Source organism: Thermobia domestica, chromosome 12 (genome assembly GCF_964235325.1).
Source record: "Thermobia domestica chromosome 12, izTheDome1.hap1.1, whole genome shotgun sequence".
Classification (NCBI taxonomy): Eukaryota; Metazoa; Arthropoda; class Insecta; order Zygentoma; family Lepismatidae; genus Thermobia; species Thermobia domestica.
The window spans coordinates 30,290,540-30,303,891 of NC_137465.1; positions in this window are offsets into that span (position 1 = coordinate 30,290,540).

The following is a 13,352-nucleotide window of genomic DNA, read 5'->3' on the forward strand; positions in this document are numbered from 1 at the left end:
ACAAGCGAAATCAATATTTTAAAAAGCACCGCACCGTACTTTGTGAACACCCTGTATTATGATTATAGTAATTCTGTTAAAATAATCTTATTTATTTCCACTGGAGGCTACTTTCATATCAACTCCACATCCACCATCACACAAACAATAGACGATTTCTCTTCTGTATGTGTGAATGCCGTAGGAACCATCGGAATACAAGAGAGCAAGGAATCATTTATCATGTTGGCCACCAGAGGGACAGACCGTCTGTTTTATATTCATGCGGCTAAGGTTGGGAGTTTGTTGCCTTCCATTCAATTCACAGCTCTTCATTTGTCATTCTGACGCAAGCAATCTGTCGTACAAGAAGGACATATGAGAACAGACCTTTCTGGGAGAAAGAAATGGTGTCTCTGCTTTTGGAATCAAACAACAGACCAGGGACAGAAAATCAGAATAATAACAACGAAAACCATGCCAAGAATTGTGTTCGTTCACTTCACTCTCCCGCTACTAGTGACACCTTGCGGACTAATTTCACAAAATGTCTGGCAGCAACACACAACATCCCCCTTATTTTTTTCTTTTATTTCTTTCTTTAGTTGCTATTAATGTGATTCTGTCCCTTGTATTTTCCCACTTTCTGTGCACTGACCACAGGGGTGGAAATTGTACCTTAATTTTGTATTTTTAGGATAATAAGGGTTTCCTTTACATTATTTACTATCTAGTTGTACCAATTTTTAAAAGGCTGGAAAATTAATATATCTTTCTTTCTTAAAAATACGGTTTTTCTAGCCATTTAAGTAGATTTGAAAACTAGAACAAAAGTGTATGAATTTAAAAGATCGTGCAATCAATAGATGGCAGCACACGCTTCTTTCTTTCATTTGTTTCAATCTTGACGCTTGTCTCAGCAGTCAATCAGAACACTTATATTCAGATAAAAGTCTGCATCTTGGCTTCCACGTACACACACACACACACGAAGAGACATTTATAGCTATATACTTTATGTAGTTATTAAAAAAAAAAATGGGCATGCAAGTCGTACGTATGCTTTTAATAATAGCTTTCGGATGAATTTGATCCCCTAGAAAGAAGTTTACAGTAATGCATTGCACGTTTTCTAGTATCATCGGCTCAAATCTGTCTTCAACATTAGAGGAGACGGGTAAGACCGTTCTCATTTTTATTTTATTTTATTGAGTGCTGTTCAAAATATGTATGAAATTGAAAAACAGTACTGTGAAGGATCAGGGGAGCAGAGTTATCTTTAACATTGGAGGCGGGCAGATTTGAGGCTTATTCTCTTCTTTTTAACATTCGCTATTGCTCGGGGTGTTCACAACATCCCCAAATAAATTACATGTTAATCACTCATACGAACTGTTATTGAACGAACTGGAATGAGAGATATGATTTTCAAAATTTAATCGTTTTGAAAAACACTACCATTACGCAGAGTGTCGATGTGCATTTGAATAAAAGTAGGTGAGCTACAAAGTACTTTTTTATTATTATTATTTAATGAGAGTCGAAGTAACAGCAGGTTTGACAACCACTGATAACATTTATGAGTCTTATAAACATAACCAGTGTTAAGGAAATGTAGCTTTCAAAAAGTTGGGAAGTACGCATTTACGAACGAGTTAATTATATCGAAAATTTCCAACCCTGATCTGCCATCAATTCTTTTCCTCTCGGCATCTTTAGCAACGGGAACGGGCTATGTCTGTTGTATAGCACAAAATTCCCCGCATTCGAGGTCATTCTACAAGACATCAAATATGTCATTCTAACACGACAGCACGAAGAATTCAGTGTTATAGTAACTCGACGTATACGCCTGTCCTTTTTTCGTATATTTCTTTTTCTTTCTTCAGTATTATTTTTCTTTTTCTGGACAGGGGACGTAACAATGTAATTGTTGACCAATAATGGAGCTGTCTCTGTTAGGACCCTGGAGGGAACTCCGACATGTGTACACGGGAATAAATAAATGCATACATTGTTACTTATTCATATATTGTCTAGCCTATTTTGATTAATTGTATAATTTCTTTTTATGTTAAAAAAAACAGCCCCCCTGTACAGTGATCCTTCTGCTATTGGACAGGACATTCTTTATTTCTTTCACATGTATTATATACCCTCCAGAATAAAATCAGTATGCAATGGATCACACTGGACAGATTATATAGAAATGTGTGTTCATATACACGTAATGGGTGGAAATTTGAATATTTTCCTGTAAAGAACTATTACCATATTCCTCAGTGACTTTGACAAATAAATAACGACAGCGGCGCCCGATGAAAATTTTCTAGTGGGGCCCATCTCCATGGTTGCTATATTACAACTGGTGTTTTTGGTATTTAATATACGTGGTTTGCTATATTATGTATACATTTTCCTGAGCCAGGGAGGGGCCCGGGCCCCACCCTGCACTCCCCTAGGGGGCGCCCATGAATGGCGATGATGGCTTTTATGCACATGATATATATATAGTGGAGTCTCGTTAATTCGAACTTGTATAATTTTAAATATTGGATAATTCGAACAGAAGTCCATTCCCCTTGAAAACTGTATTGAAAACAATAGTAAAAAGTTGTGGATAAATCGAACTTTTGAACCTATGTTTTGGATAATTCGAAGTAAATACAGTTGAAAATTTTAAATGTTGGACAGATGTATACAGAGAAATACAGTTTTAACGTGTTTTCAGTTATCCAGATGCAGCCACAGGGAAGACTATACAAAAGATAAATAGAAAATCTATGTAATGATAAAGATGAAGGTGAGTTGGGGAAGAAGTAAAGATAGAGAACGTGTGCCAATCTCATCTTGTTTCAGAATTGGTTGAAAATTTAAGATGAATTATTGATAAAGTCAGCCAAAATGTTATTAATATCGTATTCCACGCAATACATGAAATTCAAGATTTATTGACCGTACAAAAACAATCAAATTTAAGCAAATGAGGTTTGCGACTTCTTAAAAGTGAGAACAGAGTATTCAAATTGTTACTAGTGTTTAATTGTTTGGGCTATTCAATGTATGTTGTAGTGTTGTACGTAAATACATTTTCCATTGTACACGTAGTTTGAATTATGTGGAGTCAATGTCGTTTCTTAGTTCGCGGTATTCGATCACGCAAATAATAAGCTACTTTAAAGATAAAGTCTACACCATATGAATATGTTTTTGATGCACAGTACTTTGGTTTGTTTGTTGTTATATATGTGGAAATGAATGTTGTTGGATAATTCGAAGTTTTTTCGTGTCCCCTTGGACTTCGAATTAAAAAGAGTCCACTGTATATATATATATATATATATATATATATATATATATACTGGCATTACTTACGTGGTTTTGTCTATGTCTTAAGTGGATCGGCTGGATAACACAATCTCATGAAGCGGCGCCTACTAATATGTGATAATTACATACTCCACTCCACATCCACTGCCCTGTTAATACAAACGACAATGAATGTATGAATGTGTGGCGTTTCGTTGTGCAATAGTTATGGTAATGAACTAATGCCTGTACTCACAAGGAATGTTCGAGAGAAAGCACTCGCCTGCTTTCTAAGAAACTACTACTAAATTACAAGAAACTAACAAAATTCCTATACTGTTGAGAACTGTTCGAGAGATTCTACTTAAATCTAAGTTTGCATGAAAAAAATGAGTATATGCACATTTAAACGCTTTAAGTACAATATTATTAGCAACGAATACTGACATATGAATTGAAATCTGTCGAATGTAACAGAAAAAACTGTTTTTCAATAACTAATGGGTTTGTTAGTTAAAATTAGTTATTATACTGTTCACAATAATGATAGGTTAGAGATGAAAATTGATCACTGTTGTTCGATTCAAATTTAAAAGTTTTTTTTTAAATGAAAAAAATGAATATATACACATTTAAACGCGTTAAGTATTCTCTCCCATGGCAAAGCTTAATGGTCTGAACTTGCTAATTCTTTATCACTGGGGTCCATTCACAGACAAATTGCCCACTGCAAGTTGGATGACGGATGGTAAAGACGTAATGAGAATATACCAAATTGTACAAACTTCTTCGTCCGGACGTTATGATGCACCAACGAAACAACCAAATAAAGTTCGTGTCCATGCTAATGAATCAGTTCCGATCACCGCGATACATTGGGTTGTTTCAGTTTGCGATTCCACAAGACAGGTTACCGAACAAATTACATACCTTTTGAATTACTTGTCAAATTTACTTTTCGTTTTGGTTATGCCAACTGTTACCATGACGGATCTACGCCACTCTACATATAAAATGTTCATGGTGCAAGGAAGTCTTTTGTCTGTCATTTCTTCATAGAACAGAAAAACAACAGTGATTAATTTTCATCTCTAACCTATCATTAGTTTGAACAATATAATGACTAATTTTAACTAACACACCAGTTAGTTATTACAAAACAGTTTTTTTCTGTTAGTTCCGATAGATTTTAATTCATATGTCAATATTCATTGCTAATAATGTTGTACTTAACGCGTTTAAATGTGCATATACTCATTTTTGCATACAAACTTTAAAGTGTAATTTCTCGAAAAGTTCTCAACTGTACAGAAATTTTATTAGCTTGTAATCAGCATAAATTGGTCTTTCAAATGGCATGTTTAGTTTCTCTACAGGCGAGTGCTTTCTCCCGAACTTCCCTTGTCAGTTTCGGGTTGTAATCCACCTTCACTAGAATTCACTTTTACCATTGTTAAAAGTCCAATCAGCGTCGGTTTAGCAGCGCCAAGTATTATACAATCTGAAAAGAAAAATTCATAAGATGATAGCCAATTTGATGAAAAGTGCGAAAAATATGGAATCAAAATAAACCTTAGAAAGCAATGGTAGCTGGAACGAAGCTATCGGTTTCAAAAATAGAATTAGGAGGATAGAAAGTATTATAGAACAAGTGACTAGTTTTCGATACCTAGCAGAGATGGAGTGGGTCAGTTAATTGTGGGTCAAATTGGTGAAAATTTAGGAGGGATCAGTGGGTCAGTCGGTCATGGGTCAACAGGACGTGATCCACTGCGACCCACCACTAACCGTGACCCACAATGACCCTCCGACCCACCATTACTCACTCTGACTCACCGACCCTCTACGATCCACTACCCCATTCTGCTCAGTTCATTGTAGACAGTATCTTCTGAACACTGGTAAATTTGTCTACGTTTTACTTTCAAGATGTACATTTTCTTCCTTTCTCATTTGTTTCTATTTACTTACCTGAGACGAGTATGTCTAAGTGGAGAAAAAACTTCAGACAATTTTGGATACTGATATTTGTAATTGTAATAATAGCAATAAGACTTACTATTTGACTTTCGAGACACAGTCGAATTTTACAATTTTTTTTCCTTTAGGTTGTTCTACTTTACCTTGATTTTAGACTTTTTAGTTTCATCCTATTTTCCTCTGAAAAGTATCTGTAATTCATCAAGGAAATAATTATATATGATAATTAAATTGAAATTTATTGTAATATGACCCATGACAAACACTTTACCATTTTATATCGTAAAAGTCAGATCCATCAGTATTTTAACAGAATGGTGTTTGAGGGATTGATCAAACTCCGATTAGTAGAAATTCAAACCCCGATTAGTGATAATTTCACAGCCTTGTTTTATTACAAAATTAAAGTCTTTAGTGAGTGGCGAGGAGGGTATGAATCATGGGTCAGAGTGGGTTAGAGTGCGTTTCAGTGGGTGGTGAGTCAGAGTAGGTCATGGTAGGTCGGAGGGTTCATAGGATTATCAAGTGCTTATTTAATACTAGCAGCGTTCACCCCGCTTCGCTGGGGTCACCCCGGAACGCAATAAACTTTGTTACTTAGATAATTTTTACTTTTTCGCTTTCAAGTGATATGATAAAAACCATAGAAGATTGCAGTAAATGTTAACATTATATCGCCTGTCATTTATGTTAACCCGCCGAGTGACACGGTCATGTGGGTTGCATATAAATACGGTTAGATTTAGCTATGATGAGCTAACAAAGGATTTCTACGTTATGGACACTTGAATGGTCAATTATCTCAAGACACTGGTAATTGAAAATTAAAGTGATATGATAAAAACCATCTAGGGTCCAAATCTTAATAACCCCCCAAAAATGAAAGAAATTGGTTCAGCCGTATTAGCGTGATGAGCTAACAAAGGATTTGTACGTTCTCTTTTATATATATAGACTAGCAGCGTTCACCCCGCTTCGCTGGGGTCACCCCGGAACGCAATAAACTTTGTTACTTAGATAATTTTTACTTTTTCGCTTTCAAATTGCAGTAAATGTTAACATTATAGCGCCTGTCATTTATGTTAACCCGCCGAGTGACACGGTCATGCGGGTTGCATATAAATACGTTTATTTTTATACCTATGATGAACTAACAAAGGATTTGTACGTTATGGACACTTGAATGGTCAATTATCTCAAGACACTGGTAATTAAAAATTAAAGTGATATGATAAAAACCATCTAGGGTCCAAATCCTAATAACCCCCCAAAAATGAAAGAAATTGGTTCAGCCGTATTAGCGTGATGAGCTAACAAAGGATTTGTGCGTTCTCTTTTATATAATAGATACGATTTTTTTTTTTCAATTTTTCAATAATTTTAAAGACAAAAACCGATAATTTTGTTCTCTGAGATTGGTAACTTTGCTATGTAGTAATAACTGTAAGAGATACTGTAGAAGAAACAGTTCTTGATGTAGATTCAGCATCTCAAGAACCCGTTTTACCTCGAAACCCTATAGTAGAGCTCCTTCGTGGCTATGTGGATAGCGCCCGCGAGGGGACCCCGGTTCGATTCCTAGCGAGAACTTATGTGGTTCAAATCCCATTTTAAGCCCTAGTTCCACGTCTCATGTAGCCGTGCTGCTGAATGGAGACTTAAACTCAAATCTTATGGCTCTATTGAAACTGACAGTTTAGGTTTCCGTAATAAAGGTCTATAATTTTAAGCCTGCCGTAGCTTCACTGTCAAACCACTTTTTTTTTTTTTTTTTTTAATAATAATACTACAATTTCGACACTTTTCTTGTTGTAACACCAGTGACACATTAATTGGAGAAAATATCAAAGCACTAAGAAGAGACAAATGAAAACTTTTAAAGGTGCGCTAAACATCACGTAATTGTCCTAAAAGTTTACATTAGTGATGGGAATGATATCAAAAACGACGAACACATGGAGCATTAATTTGTAAATTACACGAGGAGACGGCAATAATAGAAAAACGACAGAACTTGTTGCGAATGGGGTACAGGCTCGAAACCAGCCACAGAGGTTTTGAGGGGCCATGAATATATTAGGGAGGGGGCCAGTCATTAAAAAAAATATCTTACAAAGAACTAATTTTTTTTTTTTTTGAATTGAGGTCTGGATGGGCCGCGAAAAGTTTAGGGGGGCCGGGGAACCCCTCCCCCATCTGGTTGCGGGCCTGATTGGGTATATATTAAAATTAGGAAGACTACTTCTTCTAATAATTAGAGGTAAACTATGTTATTTCAGAAAGAAAGAATGATATTTAAGGAACTTCTTTATGTTAAATCATGCATAAACAGTATTAAAATTGCACTTTACTACATTGCTGTTTTACATAAGGATAAAAACCCATGGTGAAGATGAGGTCTGTATGTATAAATATAGTATATAAATTTGTACCTACTCAATGACTTCGAATAACGCCTGCACCTGCGCCTTCGGCAATCTATTCCTGAATGCTAGTCACTCTGGCCCCGACACTCCCTTGAATAACGAAACAAATTCGCTCGTTCAAGCATATCTATAGTAAAATTAAAAACAGTAGGCACTATAATAATAGCTTATATGATATTTCAGTTTGCATACCTATTGCAAATCTTTACGCAGCTGCTGAGAGAAAATTAGAATATTATTTACATCTAGAAGCGTAATATTAAAATATATTATTTAGTCTGTTCTTAATTTGCACGACAAATACAACAGAGTGCCTGTTATTCATCTTATGAGTAAGAAGGGATCAAATCCAACGAAATTCCTCGGATAATGAAATTTCTTATCTTAATCCCTTTTTTTTTTTTTTTTTGGTATTATATAGTAATTCCTTGTTTAAGTTGAGGAACAAGAACCAAAAAAATGGATCAAAAAATTGCAAAATTGGCCAATAATTAGTTTTTGGATCAGCGGCCACAAAAGGTTTGAACGGTTCCTAAATAGAGTTTTTGCATTTTCTACGGAATAAGCGTATCATAGTGATAGTTTGGGTTTGGCTACACTATATGTAGTTCTCCAGATATAAGGCGTACATTTTTTTTTTTTTTTTGATTGAAATATATTGGATCTTTTGATCCAAAAAATGACATTACATTGTCAATGTAGTTTGTACAACACTTCTGTTTCTATATAATTCATTTTTTTTATTTAGTGATGCAATATGATGGATTGCATATTATGTAACATTAGAAGTTACCAGTTTTTCTTTTCTACTGACACACTAAGATTTGAACCACTGTCGTCCGTCGTCTAAGAATATATGTTGTGTTCTTATAAAAGATAAAGCGAAGAACATGTTTGGAATAATTATATACCAATATTTTCAATGTATGCAGTTCTCGTTGATAATTGCTCTTCATTCACGTATTATAATACGTGGCGGTTGGCAACAAGCTCTGTGTTTGAAACTATGCCCGAGCCATTTCTCACACAAGGCTTAAGAGTCTGACATATTAAAAATAATACAAAATTTACCATTTTTCTTTTGCTTGTTTTTTATACCACAATCATAGATAATGTTATTCTACAACAGAAAATATGAACCTGAAGAATTTTCAGTGTTGCCGTCCATTTAAATTACAGTGTAGCCAGAATTACAGTTCCTCCAAAATCTAAGTTAAGACAGCGACTAGAAGAACGAACTCAACTGCATTTGATTACGTATCATTTTGTGTTGGAATCCTGTGAATTACTTTTTAACTAACATTATTATTTAGTTTTAAAAACTGTATGTTAAAACTATTTTGTTTATTACAAACTAAATACAACTATTATTTAAAAAGTAGTTCACAGGATAATTAAAAAGTGACAATTTTTACCCAAACGAAAAGTAATATGCGTGTACGAGGTATTTTTAGTAATGAAGGTCCCAGTATTCATCCTTGTAGAACTCCAAGTTACACAAATGCTGGATGGCAGAGGGAAAGAAAAAAAAAGCATCTTACAAGATAATAAATTACATAGTTGAGTCAGATAACAGTTAAAAAACCAAAATTTCAGTGGAACATTCGCGCGTGGCTGGATTGGGTGAAGCAAAGAATCTGGCATTGTTCAGAGCAAACCACTGAAAATAATGGCATTTTCATAAGGCGTATACGGAGACCTTTTGTATAAGTTAAGTTCAAGGAGGGGTGAAACACATAAATGTATATTATACATATGAGACGCAGTACTTTTCTTCCCCTTCTTTTTTGTATGTATATATATATTTTGGTTATATTAGAGAAGAAATACTCGAGTGGAATTTTAGGACAAATGGCGTATGAAACTAAGGATATTCAGTGGCGTGGAAAGTTTTAGGGGTGGCTCGGCCGGGTTAGTTCTAAAAAAAATGAAAGACGGATAGTTGAAGTCCATCCCTTCTTGAAGAATCCAGTGGGTTCAGTTTCAATTTTTTTTATTGTTATTTTTTTCTCTGAGGTTACGACAGTTCAAGTCGAACAACGAATACATTTTTTTTATTTTTTTTCTATTTGATCTTTTTCGTGTAGTTGAGGGAGAGAAAAAAATCTTGAAATTTTTGAAGCAAAAAGCGTGAAAATGCAATATTAAGGGAAAAAAGCAGCAAGTTAAAAAGAAAAAAGTCCTCATCACAAGTCATTTGTTGACAAATCGATTATAATCATTCGATTTAATTTCCAGTTGGACCAACAACGGTTGAAATAAAATTATTATTTAAAGGTACCTTCTTCCATTCTTTAGTCACAATGGCAACATTTAATTTTTCTGACCCTTCTCCAATTTCTCATACTTTTTTTTTTCTCTTAAAGTTTCATTCCCTCGTGGTAGTTGTTATCCAATAAAAAAATCGAGGTTTCCCTTACACTTGTTTTTTTTTCTTTCTCGTTCTTCACAGTTCACTGGGCCATATCATATTGAATTACGCCCTATATTATTTTTTTTTGTCCTAGTACAGTGAGTTTATGCTATATTACTGGTAAGATATTTTTTTTATTTTGATGACGACAGCATTTTTATGATAATTAAATGTTTTCTTCGTCTCCTTGCTTCAGGCCCAAAGTGGAAGAAAGGAGGGAGAAAATACTTTGACTATATGGAAGTGATCTGTAGATTTTTTTTTATTCTTTTCGGAACTTCTCCCTTACCAATCATACTTTTTTGTTTGAGTCTGTTGTTTCGTCACAAATTTCATTTACGAAACACTCCTCCCTTCCTGCTTCTATCGCTGAAAACATGCTATGAAAAAAAGTCATCGAAGTAGATTTCTTTTTGAAAAATTCGGAAGGAGAAAACAATTTGTAATATGAGAGCACCGACGTACTCTGGAATGTATTGTGATAAGTGGCAGAGATGACGTAGATCAATGAAAACTTGATCAAAGACCCACTGACCCACCGTGACCCACTCTAGCCCACAACCCACCATGACCCACCACCCACCGAGATTTACTCTGATCCACCACCCACCATGATCCATTCTGACCAATTATGACCCACTCCAATCCACAAAAACCCATCACCATCAACTCTGACCCATCATCTATTTCCTCCTCTCCACTAAAGAGTTTAGACTTGTAATAACACAAAACTGAAACTGTCACTAATCAGAGTTTGAATTTCTACGGCCAATCGCTCAAACACCGCTCTGTTACAATGCCGGTGGATCTGATCTTTACGATATGAAATGGTAAAGTGTTTGACATGGGACATATTACGATGAATTTCAATTCAATTATCAAATACTGTATAATCATTTCCTTGCTGAATTACAGATACTTTTCAGTGGAAAATAGGATGAAATTTGAAAGTTTCAAATCAAAGTAAATCAGGCCAACGTAAAGAAAAAAAAAAAAACAACATTGTAAAATTCAAATGACTCGAGATCCAATTAGGAAGTCCTAGTGCCATTATTATAATGTAGCGGCCGACCTGAGGCGCCTTCGGGCCGACCTAATTTTTTTGCTTTTCTTATTGTTATTAAATTCATAATTACCCTTTAAAAACCTTTTAATTGCTTTATTGCCATGTAATTATTGCAGGTATTAGTCAATGTTAAATTTCTCTCTTTATATTTTGTTCTTTCTGTGGAATAACTAAGCCAGACGAATACTTAAAGTTAACTGTTGTCTCGTAAGAGGAAACTCATATCTTTTTCTCCCCTCTTTGCATCTTGAGAAACAGATCTGAATTGGTAACCTATAACCTTCGATTCGCTGCACGTGCAAGGGAATATCTAACCCTTGTGTTTTATCTGAGAATCTGATGTTATTTTCTGAATACTCTCATTGTCCTCTGTTTAAGCCCAGATGTTCTTAAAAACATGGTAGACGTATAATTAACATTTTGGCGCCGAAGTTGACACTTCGAAAATACTAAATATGTCTATTTTGACACCGTATAAAATAAGTGTCTTGGGAACACTTGTATTTTTGGTATCATTGTGAAACTATTAAGAAACCTGTAAAATCCGGATAAAGCCTGAATTTCTTTGTAATATCAAATTAACCTTTGACTTTTAATTTGGATATTATGTACTAGATGACGCTAAAGCCTTATACTGTTTGTAATAACGCGCATGCGTGACTATTCTAGTTAACACCCTAAATAGTAGTTTAGATTATCAATACCCAATCTAAACGTAAAGACTAATTTCATTGCACACGAGTATCCGCCCTTTTGGAAAGATACCACCCTACTATACTCCCACGTACGTAACGTGTGAATAAACTCCCTGAATACAAAATAGCTGTACAAGCTGTTCTCAGGGGGAAATCATTGTGTGTCTACGAGGCACGAGCTTCGTGCTCGTCGCCGGGGGGCTCCGGCCCACTCTTCGGGCTCAGGCTTCTGTCCTTCGCCCGCCGGACTTGCGTTTCTTCTCTGACTTTGTTAGAGTCATAGAGAGAAGAACTTAGTGCATTATTACACTGTGTTAGTGGAGAACTCCGTCATCTCCGTTCTCCTACCAAGGACCATCTCTGTTTTCATTTCGTGTGTGCAATACAGCAAGAACTTTGTTACTGTGCTGACTTTGTTTCTAGTAAGTTTACTACTACTACATGCAGGCAGTCGTAATTCGATCTCTTCATTGAACTGCCCTTATTTCTCTTTTATCATTGGTCATATTCTGACCCCTCTCAAGTTTCACGCATACGCCACTAGACTGAGGCGTCATCTAAAATTACCTCTGATGTATCACAACTTATTGCTTATCAACTCTTCTGCGCTGTACAAAAGCAACTTACAATAAAACTCATACTACTTCTAACTCGGCGTCCCAGTCATTTAAAACGCCTATCTAAAGTTTTCAAAGTACGACCTCACCTACTCATATTCGCTCAGAAAATACCTCCGAAGAAGCCGTTCGTCGAAGTCATTATTACCACATCTCTTTCGTTCTCTGGTTCCTACGTGAACCACTACACCAGTCACGCCTGTTGAGAACCGAACTCTTTATCTTCTGTAGTTGAGTGAACCATCACCCTTCTGTGTGTGTTCTGCGACTCCAGTACTATTCCTGCATTCGCCGTGAGAATTCCGATTGGAGAAAGAACTTCACTCTCCGTAGGAAGTGGAAGCATCTTGTTGGTTTTACCGCTCGAACCAATACAGACATCTTCTGGGAATTCTTGGTTGCAACGAACATCTTGTTACCACGCTAAGCTCAACTGGACTTATACAGGACTCGACGATATCTCCAGAGGCCACTTGGAACTCTTCCATCTGTGTAGGTGTTCAATTGCGAGGTGAGTGATTTAAATTGTTTTAGTGATCTTAATTGTGCATCTTGATTCCTCGCATCGACTCAGAATCTCGTCTACTTCTTTGCACCCAATAGCCGATTTCAGTGTTTGTGTAAAGTGATTCTACAACTAAGGTTGTTAGCGATAACTATCTCTTCCATTTTATTGTTTTATCGATTAAATTGTTATTAGGCTGAATTATTTAAGTATGGCCAAGCCTGACCTTGTCTTGTGAAGTTTACGTACTTGAGGTCCATTAAGTGTGTTAATAATCTTGTTTACATTGCATTAGCTTTATTTAAATTCATTGTTGTATAATACGTGCCTAATTATTAAGTTGTCGTCCCGCTACAAATATT